This window comes from Anabas testudineus, chromosome 23 (genome assembly GCF_900324465.2).
Source record: "Anabas testudineus chromosome 23, fAnaTes1.2, whole genome shotgun sequence".
Lineage (NCBI taxonomy): Eukaryota > Metazoa > Chordata > Actinopteri > Anabantiformes > Anabantidae > Anabas > Anabas testudineus.
This window is the reverse complement of record NC_046631.1, coordinates 15,339,044-15,351,690: the sequence shown is the minus strand read 5'-3', so window position 1 is coordinate 15,351,690 and position 12,647 is coordinate 15,339,044. Positions and strand designations below refer to the sequence as shown.

At 39.3% G+C, this 12,647-nt stretch overlaps 1 long non-coding RNA gene across 1 annotated transcript; it reads right to left on the bottom strand.

The window, feature by feature from the left end:
- Nucleotides 1–3,188: 3,188 nt before the first annotated feature.
- LOC113163789 lies at nucleotides 3,189–12,319 on the bottom strand. The gene is made up of 10 exons (XR_003298935.1): nucleotides 12,073–12,319; nucleotides 7,684–7,803; nucleotides 7,506–7,595; nucleotides 7,048–7,071; nucleotides 6,623–6,816; nucleotides 5,873–6,068; nucleotides 4,664–4,724; nucleotides 4,345–4,507; nucleotides 4,077–4,178; nucleotides 3,189–3,954 (listed from the first exon to the last, which is right to left on the bottom strand). It is a non-coding gene; the product is annotated as an uncharacterized LOC113163789 (long non-coding RNA).
- Nucleotides 12,320–12,647: the final 328 nt, after the last annotated feature.

Genomic DNA, 12,647 nt, shown 5'->3' with positions numbered 1-12,647 from the left:
TAGCCAGCCTGCACTGACTATTCGTCTCTGGGCCGAAAAATAACCTGCTTTCTGTTGTGAATAATGTCAGGACAACTGCTGTCTTGCCAACTGGTAGCAGATTTATTTCCTCTCGTCAAGGCTCTGTGTAAAATTAAAAAATTAAAAAAACAGTACTTCAACTTCCTGTGTGAGACCAGTCTCTCACATGTACACCTTTCCTCAGCAAGGCCCCTAGCCGACTCAGCTAGACTGTGCATCACACCGCTCAAAACTTCATACAAAATTTAATAAATCAAAATAAAAACACAGGGTTACCATATAGTTTCAATTCCATATTGACTCATTTTAAACAGAAACTTTAACCTGACAGTGGCAATTTTCCTAATATATTTATTATTTTTTTAATATTTCTATTAAACTAAATGACTTTTTAATAGTGAATACAAAGATACAGTTACACGATGTTATGAAAGGAATTAAACTCTCAATAAAAACAATATAAACAAAAGGACAGTGAGGGAGCAGACATACCTGTATAAAATAAAATAAGAAGTACAGCAACTTCATTTGACCAGCCATGCACACTTTTAAAAAACACAAACACTGAATGAGAAACCAACCACATGCTCCACAAGACTAGCTTTGGAACGGCTAACTTTTACATTGCATTAAAGTGCTGTACAGTCTTTCAAAAACACATTAACTAATACTGACGCTAAAACAAAAATAACACCGTTTGTTACCGTCGAAATAAACGTTTAGAAACATCATTTAACGTTAACACTTGTTAACGTATTAAGAGGAGCACCCGCATAAACTCACCTGTCCTCAGCGAGGCCTCGAGCTGACTGAGGCAAGTAGCGCGAATCTACAGGAAGTGACATCAAACAGGGCAGAGGTCACATAAAGAAAATAAATTCGAAAAATAAAAGTTCCCTCAAAATAAAAATCACATATACTGTGCACATGATAATACATATGTGAAGAAACAAATCACATTGTCCAGATACATTGGATGGACACTTCATGAAATATATGTCGGTGAAGCTTCTCAGTCATCCAGGTAAAGTTATCTGGAAGTTGTGTCACGGCAACTGGACTTCCTTTTTGATAGGTTGAAACGTTTCACTACACATCCAAGTAGTTTCTTCAGTCTGAAGATAGTTGGTTAGAGACCCCAAATTTATCCTCCAGGTTTGGTTTCACTCCACCCCTTGCCCTGAATAGGCTCGTTAGATGAAACAAATGATGGGGAGCATGTGAAAGATGTAATGGTCACACCTCTGTCAACGCCTCTTAACACCTAAAATGAGTCGTTAAGTGTGTCCAACCTGGTGCAGGTGTGAACTGGTTCTAGCTTTCTTGGGGATAGATGAAAGGGCATCATGATAAATAGATGACAGGTTGTGTCTAAGTCCTTCACCTGTGTTGAGAGAGAGATTTGCACATGAAAGACTTCCCTCACCCCTCTTTCAAACCACTTGTCCTCTTGGTGAAATATTTGAACGTCAGAGTCCTTAAACGACTGTCCTTTGTCCTTAAGATGAAGGTACACAGCTGATTCCGAACCTGAGGTGTTACTCCTCCTGTGCAGCAGCTGTTTTTTTTTTTTATGTACAGCTCAGAGCATTCTTCACTGTACTGGACGGCATACACTATATTGCTCATTTTGTGTTTTGGAGTCCGGTCTTTGGGATGGACGAGTTTCTGTCTAAGTGTGTTGGTGAGTTTAAAGTAGACAGGTACTGGTCAGTGTGGGTGGGTTTCCTGTACACCTCTATTTCCAGTCTTCCGCCTGTCCCAATGATGGCCGCACAGTCCAGGAAGGCCAAATGGTTATCTTTGGTGTCCTCTCTAGTGAACCTTATGTTGGTGTCCGCTGAGTTAATGTGGTCTGTAAATGCCAGTACCTCCTGGGTCTTGATCATTACTCAGGCGGCATCCACATATCTGAACCAGTGGGTCGGTGTCATCCCTGGGAAGGAGTTGAGAACTTTCTCCTCTACGTCTTCCATGTATAAGTTTGCTACAATGGGTGACACTGGGAAACCCATGGCACAGCCGTGTCTCTGTTTGTAGAAGTCACCTCTGTACGTGAACTATGTAGTGTTGAGGCACAGGTCCAGGAGCAAACAGATCTGGTCTGGGTTGAGGTTGCCTCTGGTGTTGAGTGAGCTATCTTCTTCCAATCTCCTCTTTACAGATGTTCAGATGTTGGTGAAATATAAAACACACAAATGCACCTGATACAAGTGCAGAATTCCAACAGGAGCCGCAGGGTGAAAGAGAAGCACATCACATATACTACAGGAAAAATAACAGACACATTTCCAATCCTCACACTCGAGCGTCCTGTTCTGTGCCTGGGCTTTGCACATTTTGGAGAAACGTCGTTTACTGCACAATCTGCAACCTATGCAAGAAAATATACATTGGAGAAACAAAATACGACATATCCACTAGACTTAGGCAGCACTGTTACACTAGCCGGAAAGGGAAACTCAATAAAGAATTGTTCTAACATTTTCAAACGCATTCAGTACAGCATCTTACCATTTTTCAGCCTGGAGTTACGACCCACCTGGATGGACAGTGAAAAAGGAAAGAAAGGCACTGGATAGAAACACCAAGCACAATGATCCTACAGGCCTAAATGAAAAGAAACTTTAGCAGAATTCACTTGGGATTGTCTTCAACACTGGTCACCGTTAACAAAGCTTTGAGGCCTAGAACCTGAAATTGACTAACCTAAAATGGATTTTCCTATCAACCTAAGACAAATCCCCCCGTGAAAAAGATGTGGGTTAATAAGATTTGAAAATCATTGCATTCTGTTTTTATTCAGACTTTACATAGTGGCCCAACTTCTTTTGGAATATGAGTTGTACAGTGGACAAAAAAAAAGCTTGAAAAAAATTGAGCTTATGCACCGTTTATTCGTCTTGACAAATGTTTTTCATATGTACATCACAAATACACCTATATTAAAGGGTCATCTCAGTACTTTGCAGACACCTGAAACTTACACACAAGAAAGATTGCATATTGGATTTCCAAATACCTCTGCTAGTGATCATACACTAGCGCATGGCCACAAGTTTTCTTAAAAATATTATTTGAGGACATATACAAATACACATTGATACTTTGATAGTGGGTTGTTTTTTCTTGTAATTCTTACTTTAATAAAATAATTGTTTTTTCACATATTCATGCTGAATTGCCAGCAACTTTAAAAAAAAAAATTTTACATTGATTTAATAAAATGTGCAACAGCCATAATTGATTAGCATAAATGCCAAACAACACATCACCACACACACTCAACCTTCATATAACATGATTAAAATAACAGTTCAAATCAAACAGACATGACGTGTTGGAATAAATTAACAGTGTGTAGCAAGTATACCGACAAAGATCACAGTACTACAGCTTCTGGAATAATCCACAGAAGGGCAAAAAAAATTCACAAATCACAACAAATTTGATGAAAACAAAGTGTTCATCTCTCTTTTTACATTTTGTTTGTTTTCTTCTGAAGTACCTTTGCTGCTTTTCATCATCAATATGGAGAGAATGAATAAATCACATAATTTCTACTTTGAAAATATCAGATCTCAATTCCAGAGTTGACCACAATATCACATCATGCTTTTTACTTTTCTGTCATCGTGGGAAAAGAACCACATATAATAAGGTATAATCATGACTTGTTTCATTGTTTTCTTTTTAGTACATTGGAAACTTTTATCTACTGGAGAATGTCTTGTGTTATCCAGTACATGGCTGCAGCACATGCTTTCAGAGATGGGGTTGCCTACATGCCGACTGGACGGCTTCTACACCAATGTCTATCCCAAGAGACTTCTTACTGCACAAGCTGGGTGAAGTTTTCTGGGAAAAGTCCTTTTTGCACAGCAGCTTCATATACCAGTCACTTTGTTTGTTCCCTGTGAGCCAGCCAGCTTCCTGCATAAACAATCACCACAAAAAATATATCTCTCAACAGTATTTGCTATGAAGATTCTGCTGTTTCCTTCATTCAAAACCTAATTATTACTGCACACTTATGCGTCACCTGTTGTTCTCACCTGATCCACTATTGAAACAGTTGGAACCACCAGCACCACATCCCCTCTTTTTAGTTCCAGTTCATCTGTACTTGCAGCCTCAAATTAATGCATTGTCTCCACCTGTAGAAATCAAACATAATTGTGTCTGAAGATTCTCAGTCATACGGGTCATGATTATCCAAAAAAACTGCTGTTCAGTGACCAGTAATGGATAAAAATTTAGAAGTATAAAGTTAAACATTTTCGTAAAACACAGAATGTGGAGTTCGCAGTTAGCATGTCTCACCTTGCACAGAAAGTCATCAGGACCTCCTGAAACTCCACCAGAGGGATTCATGTGCTTAATGTTTCAGCTTTCACCAGTCACTCCATTGTCACTTATGGCAGTGGGAGAGATTATCATTACTGGACGCTGGGCTAATCACCACAGAGGGGATTGGCATCTTTTCCTGAAGACCACAAAACACACTTAGCTTTCACATCAAGAACCCTTCTCTCAAAATGGCAAAAACAAGTGTATGGACAAATAAGTCATTTTTGTTGTGAAACATATCCAACAGTTAAAAGTTGTGTAGTTGTTTCTTTGTTTCCATAATGTTACTGACCGCTCCATTTTACCGATGGAGCCGCTTCAGCTGATGCGGTTTTCCCTTCTCCAGCAGGAACCTGTAAGCACACAGACATGATTTTTTTTTTTCCTTTTTAAATCACAAACATTGTTCAGATTTTACATAAATAACTCACAAATATACATTTTAAAAGTTCAGATTTCTGTTCTTTAAATCTATTTAACAACTTATCAACACTAAACCAAGATGTTGCTTATTCAACTAATGGCAAAAAAACAACAAAATGAGTCAAGGACTTCTAACGATAACTGCTGGATTTGGAGACTTTATCAGTCCATGTTGTTTTGCCTTAAAGCTCATTGTTAAAGCCTCAGGTTTGTTAAAAAAATGATGACTATGAAATTAAGTTTGACATGATCATGATTTGTCCAACTCTTCAGCTGATACTGTTCAGCATTAACTGGACTTGTTTTAAGTTCTTGACTTTCTACCCAGAAGTTTCACAAGTTCTGACTGACTGAAAGTTGTAAGCTCAGTAGAGTCACCGAGTTGTTAGCACTTGATGGTCACCTGTTGTTCCATCTGGTTAGGGTTAGGTTTCAGTTTCAGGTGTGTGTGTGTGTGTGTGTGTGTGTGTGTGCAACCACCTGAGACAGTATGAATGACTGTGAAACCGCCTGGGTAGTCATAAAAGAACTGGATTGTTAGTGGTTGATAGATCCTGTCTGAGACCACCTACTTTGTTTAATGAAGGTTGTTTAGTCTTACGGTAAACTGGTTTCTTCAATGAAGAAGGTGAAATGTCGTTAAGAACTTAAACATGCAAAGCTGGGATAACCCTGCCCTGGAGAACTCTGGAAAGATACTGTTCAGAATGATTATAAAATTATTGAAAATTACAAAGATTTTACACAGTCAAACATTTTCAGTCATGAATAAACAGATCTACAGAAACGTGTCTTGCTGTGCTCACTTAAAAAAAAAACAATGTTTTATTAGTTTCAAACAGTTCAGTGTGACGAGTTTAAATAGACTCAGATTTCTCTTATTTGATGGTTTAGCAACATAGCTACAAGTTAAACTATAATAGCATCACATGATAACAATTTTTTCCACATTTATATATTATATTTAACATATTGTCCTTGTCAAGAACACCTAGGTCACAATCACACCCGGGAGCAGCCCAGTATAATATGCAGATGATGTTTTGTTAGATAACTTATGTTGAAAACATCAACTCACAGTGGTTTCATCTTCCTTCATTATCCCAGAACCTTCAGCTGCATCTTCCTCACCAGTTGCAGGTTCCTCCATTTCTCCTCCATAAAGGGGAGGGATAGGTTCCTCACCCACAGTGAGAGATGAGGCTTTGTCTTCTTCATTCACAGCTTGTGTCTGAGGTGTCAGGACCCTCCAATGATTCAGCATCATCTTTGTTCTTTTGTGGAGAAAGAAACTGGTCAGCTCTTGTGCCACCTTGTCCACAGACATTTAGCATGAAATACAATAGAAGGCTGACTCTTAGAAGCAGCTTTTCCCTGTATGAATTGACAAATACTAATCCATCCAAGACTTTCTGATATAGAACATATCCATCATATCTCTGCATGATTCTAACATCTGGTTACTGTGTTATAATAATAAATATTGCCCATCAAACTACAAAGAAACCAAAAACAAAAAATGTTTAGAAATGCCACAGGTGGACTACAGTCATGGTTCTAGAAGATTAACTTTCTAAAATATGTTTTTCCATTTGTCATTATGGATTATATAGATTTATGGACAATATTATTGTTTGTTTTTTTTCCCCAATCCAAATTACATTTAAAATGACGGAAACTTACAATTCAGTCAAACTGGGTTTCTATCCTCCTCGCTGAAGCCTGCTACTGAGTAATAGTACGTTTAATTTTCACACTATCATAAACAGTTATTAGAATCTGGATAAAATATCTAAAAGATGTCAGCAAACTTTATTTTAATACTCACCATCCTGTCAAAATCAGCAAAAAGTAATGGTGCAGCAGCATCCTTCATGGGGCATGTGTGCAGAGATAGTTTATCAGAAGAACTTGATCCTGAAAGTCTCAAAGCACAAGTGGCTCTTCACCAACACTGGTGAACGTCGCTGACATTTAGCATAAGTCTGGGAACCACTCTGGAACAAAACCAGCGTCTGCAGCCTGCTTGGGAAAGGCAGGGAATGAAGGGTTAAAGTTTGACCCCCCCTACCCCTTCTCCAAATTGCCAGTTTTCTTTGTGCAAACTGTCCCAACTGAAACAGGTCTACAGTCAGATTACAGCACATGGAGGAGTCTGATTATATTGATGTAGCAGAGGATGAACATGGTCTTTGTGGAGACAGTGAGTCTAAAATAAAAGTGGTTATTGTGATGATGAACGTGCATACTTACAGGCTGAGCTGTTTGGGTGTTAGGCTTTAAAAAATAAAAAAATACAAAAAAACACAGAACATGGTAATCAGTTATACATACATATTGCTCTATATATTTATTCTTCTGGATGTTTTCATTAATCTTCCCAAAATAGATTTTACCCTCAACAATAATCTCAGTGTGAATATATGATGTTTAATAGTATAACATTTTTTTAATACGACAGAAGGCTACACTCATCGAACACATATCCCAAGGTACCGCAGTCTAAAGAGAAAAAGCACATGTGCTATCAGAAATATTCAACCCTCACACTAGGAAGATTATTTTCATAATTGTTTAGAATTAAGATTAGAAGATTATCAGCTGATTAGGTCATCAGTCATCCTGGCTACAATAAGCTGATCAATCAAAAACCGACATTTTTTAGGCATAGACTGTGAATCAGACGCTGCAAGTGTGTTTACTGAAACAACCTGTGGTATTGGTGAAACACTTTCATCGGGCTGAAAAGCATCAAAGTCCAGACTGAGAAGAGATTCTCCAAGTCGGTCAGTCTCATTGGGCTGCAGACATCAGAAGAATACAAGGTGTGAACAGGTGTGTGTTAAGTTTTTAAATGTGGTGAATGTAACAGTATAAGGACATACAAACCTGTGATTGTGAAGGCGCTGGTAAAAATTCTCCCCCAAATCAGTCGATTATCTGTTCCTCTGCCACCTCCTTTGAAGGTGTGACTTTTGGTGGTGGGGGCATCAGTGGCCCCTTTTATAGCTGCAGATACAAGTGACAGATGTTAGCTTTACTGTTTCAGTAACTCTGGTCACTAGAAATGATGTCTCATAGTCTTAAGCTTAGTGATTAGATGATCTTTGCCAAAAAGTACATTTGCAGTTCTTAACTTATCCACTGTTTTAACTACAGTGTGTCATATTAATAATGTGTACTCAGCGCTGCGCTATCGCATTAAACGTACATTTACATCAACTACCGCACAGAGCTTTATTAGTAATCTCCCAGAGTTATCAACTTTGATTGGATCACCGTCTGACCCTACAGAACTAGACCAGGCGACTGAATATCTAGAGTCGTCATTACGTCACACCTTAGATAATGTAGCTCCAGTTAAAAGAAAAGTCATTAGACATAAGAAACTTGCTCCCTGGTATAACGCCTTAAAACAGACTGCTCGAAAGTTAGAACGTAAATGGCTTCAAACTAAATTGTTAGTATTTCAGATAGAATGGAAGGAGAGCATCCTGAACTATAAAAAAGCTCTTAGTGCAGCTAGATCAACCTATCTCTCCACTCTCATAGAAAACAACAAAAATAACCCTAGATTTTTATTTAATACAGTAGCCAAATTAACTAGAAAGAAAACCACTGCAGATATCTCCAGAACAACGTTGTGCAGTAGTGAGGACTTCATGAACTTTTTCAATAACAAAATTGTAAATATAAGGCATAAAATTTAAGCTTAAAAACCAGACAATTTAGTTGACATAGGTGACGAGCTACCCTCAGCAGATCAATACCTAGATTACTTTACTCCTCTTGAAGAGAATGAACTAATTTCACTTATCTCTTCTGCAAAATCTTCAACCTGTACATTAGACCCTATACCGACACACTTTCTAAAACAGAAATAATAGAACCCCTGCTGACAATCATAAATTCTTCACTCAGCTGTGGGTATGTCCCAAAGTGTTTTAAATTAGCAGTTATTAAACCGCTAATCAAGAAACCTGATCTCGACCCCTGTCAGCTGTCCAATTACAGGCCGATATCAAACCTCCCCTTTATCTCAAAGATTCTCGAAAAGACAGTAGCTGGGCAGCTATCCTTGTATCTTCATAGAAATAACATACACAAACTCTATGAGTCAGGATTTAGGCCTCATCACAGCACAGAGACGGCACTTGTTATAGTAGTTAATGACCTCCTATTGGCCTCTGATCAGGGTAGTGTCACTATGCTTGTGCTACTCGACCTCAGTGCAGCTTTTGACACCATTGACCATAGTATTCTCCTTCACAGACTAGAAAATGTTGTTGGAATTAAGGGAACGGCCCTCTCCTGGCTTAGGTCCTATTTGACTGATCGTTATCAGTATGTAGAACTAAATGGCGATTACTCCACATGCTCTCCTGTGGAGTTTGGTGTTCCACAGGGTTCAGTTTTAGGCCCACTGCTTTTTTCCCTCTACAAGCTTCCTCTGGGCAACATTATCCGTAAACATGGTATTAACTTTCATTGTTATGCTGACGACAAACACTTATATGTTTCATCAAAACCAGATGAGATCAAACAGCTTAATAAAGTTGAGCAATGTGTAAAGGATATACGAGACTGGATGCTAATTAACTTCCTTCTGCTAAATCCTGATAAGACAGAAGTACTAGTTATAGGATCACCTGCAGCTAGAAGCAAGATGTTAGATCACACCGTAACTCTAGATGACCTTTCTGTTACATCTAGTGCAACAGTAAAATACCTTGGTGTGATTCTAGATTCCAGTCTTTCATTTGAAGCTCATGTAGATAATATCACCAGGACAGCTTTCTTTCACCTTAGAAATATTGCCAAAATAAGGAATATTTTGTCACTAAATGATGCAGAAAAATTAGTCCATGCTTTCATCACCTCTATTTATTTAGAGGCATTTTGTAAATAGATCTGGGAAGGACTCATGGACGTAGAGCATTATGGTGAACTGGTATGTTTAGATGCTGTCTTCCCAACTCTCACTGATCACTCAGGTTTGTTGATGGTGAAGTGCTCGGTTGCTCTACATCCCAGGGAGCCCTTATGTCTGTGTTTCCTTCTGGCCCACCCTTTTAGTTAGGCTGTCATAATTAGTCCTGGCGGAGTCCCTGCTGCACTATTCTACATATACATTCACGTCAAACTTTATCCGACTGTGAATACAACTAACTGCCATCTCTCTCTTTCTCTACCTCTCTATTTCCCTCTTCCTGTCTCTCTGTCGAGCTACACGTCATTCCACCCTCTGCCCTCTGGACTTGTCTCACTCGTCCTGATGCCCAACTTCTGGCTGGAGATCTCGTCGTTCGGACCCACCGTCTGCTCTATGGGATGCGTTTGGAGACTGGAGTTGGTCACTCACTACTATGAAGTCGGTCTTGGCCTCGGCGGACGTCGGCAGCTGTTTCTCTGAGGTCTCGACTCAACGATCGATAGTCCAGGAATGGAACAAATATGCCTGCCATTAACTAACTGGACTCCACATTAACTTAAAGACATTAACTATTATATTGGACGGCCTGCTGCCTACATAGCATGTAATCACCCATATGAGGATGGGTTCCCTGTTGAGTCTGGTTCCTCTCAACGTTTCTTCCTGTTGCCTTCTCAGGGAGTTTTTCCTTGCCACCGTCGGCCTCGGCTTGCTCATCAGGGACAATCTCATTTCATGATTCATACACATTCACTGTTCATGTACTGTTCTTTGGTTGTGTAAAGCTGCTTTGTGACAATGTCAATTGTAAAAAGCACTCTACAAATAAAATTGAATTGAATTGAAAAAAATAATATACCCTTGAATTTTTGGTTGATATTTAGACATTTAATTGTTCATCAGTTGTAAACATTTTCTGGGAAAACAGTCACCGTTTCCATTTTCAGCAGTTCATTTTTTTTCTACTGCCATTCCAGACCTACCACTGAAGTCCATTGGAATTTGCCTTTTGTTTGCTTATTGTTTTAGTTTAAAATTAAAAATTTAAGTAAAGGTGAAGATGATTTTTGTGTGTGCCTTGCTTCACTGAGCACTACCTGTATTCTAATCTTGATGCAATATTAATGAGATGAACTAAAGGTTTACAAACTGTACACTCATCAAGGAAATGGCTGTCATGGCAATATTTAATAAACTAGAACCCAAGAATATGGTGCAGAGAGATTCTTTTTTTTTTTGTTTGTTTTTTGGCATCAGACTCAAGACTAATCACACAGGGTTTAAAACTACATATCCACCCACTGATTGACTATAGCTTGTAGCTGCGCTCTTTGATTGACCAACGCATAGTGCAATGGGAAAATCGAAGAAGCTGATCTTTCCAAGGTCTGGATAAAGACCTAAACTCCCACTCAGCTGAGTGGACATTGGTTCATATGGAACAACCCGGGAACCATCATCATTTCTCTCTCCCATAGTCGTTTCCTCCTCTCCGTCTCCCTCTCTCCCTGTACTTTTCTGCAGGTACCCTTGGCCTGGAGCTGTATATCTCGAGACCTGATCAATGTTTTTACTGCTTGTTGTTGTTTTTGTTGCCTGCTGTTCTTTTCTCTCCTCTTTCCACTCCCCCCACATGTTGAGGCAGATAGCCACCCACCCTGAGGCAGGATTTTTGCTGGAGGTTTCTACCTCTAAAGGGAGTTTTTCCTCAACTGTTGCCTAAAGCTTGCTCAAATGGATTGTTGGGTTTTTCATGTCATTTTTGTAAAATTATACTCGTACTTGTACGGTCTTAAGCCTTACACTGTAAAGTGCCTTGACATAACTTCTGTTGTGATTTGGCGCCATACAAATAAAACTTAACTGAATTGAATCATGGCACAGGTCTGCAGTGATCGTTACCACTTGAACACCAGTCTCATTCTCCAGTGAATCTAGTTTTACAGCACTATGTAACATTTAAAGAATCAGCACCTTCAACCTTGACTAAAGTTTGGAAATGGCCACATGGAAAAACAACAGAGAAGGAAAGTTTTATGTTCAGATGAGATAAAGTTGTTGTTTGGTCATAATAACCTTAGGTTTGTTTAAAGGAGTAAAGGTGAGGCTTCAACCCCATGACATGATGAAGTAAAAGGAATACCTCGGAATTCTTCAGCAACACCTGAAACCATCAACTATACATGTGAAATTTAGACACAGTTGAGTTCCAACAGGACAGTGACCTAAACACACGTCACAGCAGATTGTGGAATAGACAAGAGATTGGCCTGAAAACCACAAGCAATTGCAGTAATTCCTGGAGTTTGCAAACTTCTACAGGACTTTTTATTACACCATCTCACCTCTGCCAAGAAGCCGTTTGTGTCATCCACAGCAGCCAGCCAAGCCTTCTTCCAGCTACAAGAACAATTTACATCTGCTATGATTCTGGTTCTTCTTAATCCCACTATTGAGTTTGTTGTCAAAGTGGAGGCTTCTAACACAAGGTGGAAGCTGTCTTGTCTCAGCAAAGAATTACAACAGAGAGCTGCTGCCAGATTGCATGCTCCCAGGCTGCCACTTTTGTTCTTCAACCAGGAGAGGGAAGAATGTTTCTTCCATTAAAGAGACTTTTTCTCTCCACTGTCTCCTAGTGCTGCTCAAATGGGACCTGGTGCACCTGGTCCTCCATCACCATGGAGACATTTCCTTTGTCATCAGCTGATGTTACTGAGGGCAGCCAGCATTAAAAGATCTAATTTTGTCTGGGACTTTATACATCCCAGAGTATGACGGAGAAAATCTTCAGTCCATTCTGTGGATCATAGGCGGTAAAATTAGTGACTCAACAGTAGATGAGAGAAAGTTGGAGGTTGGAAAGAATTAATAAAGAAAGACGGTGATAACAGAGAGACAGAGAGGAGAGAGACGCAAACAA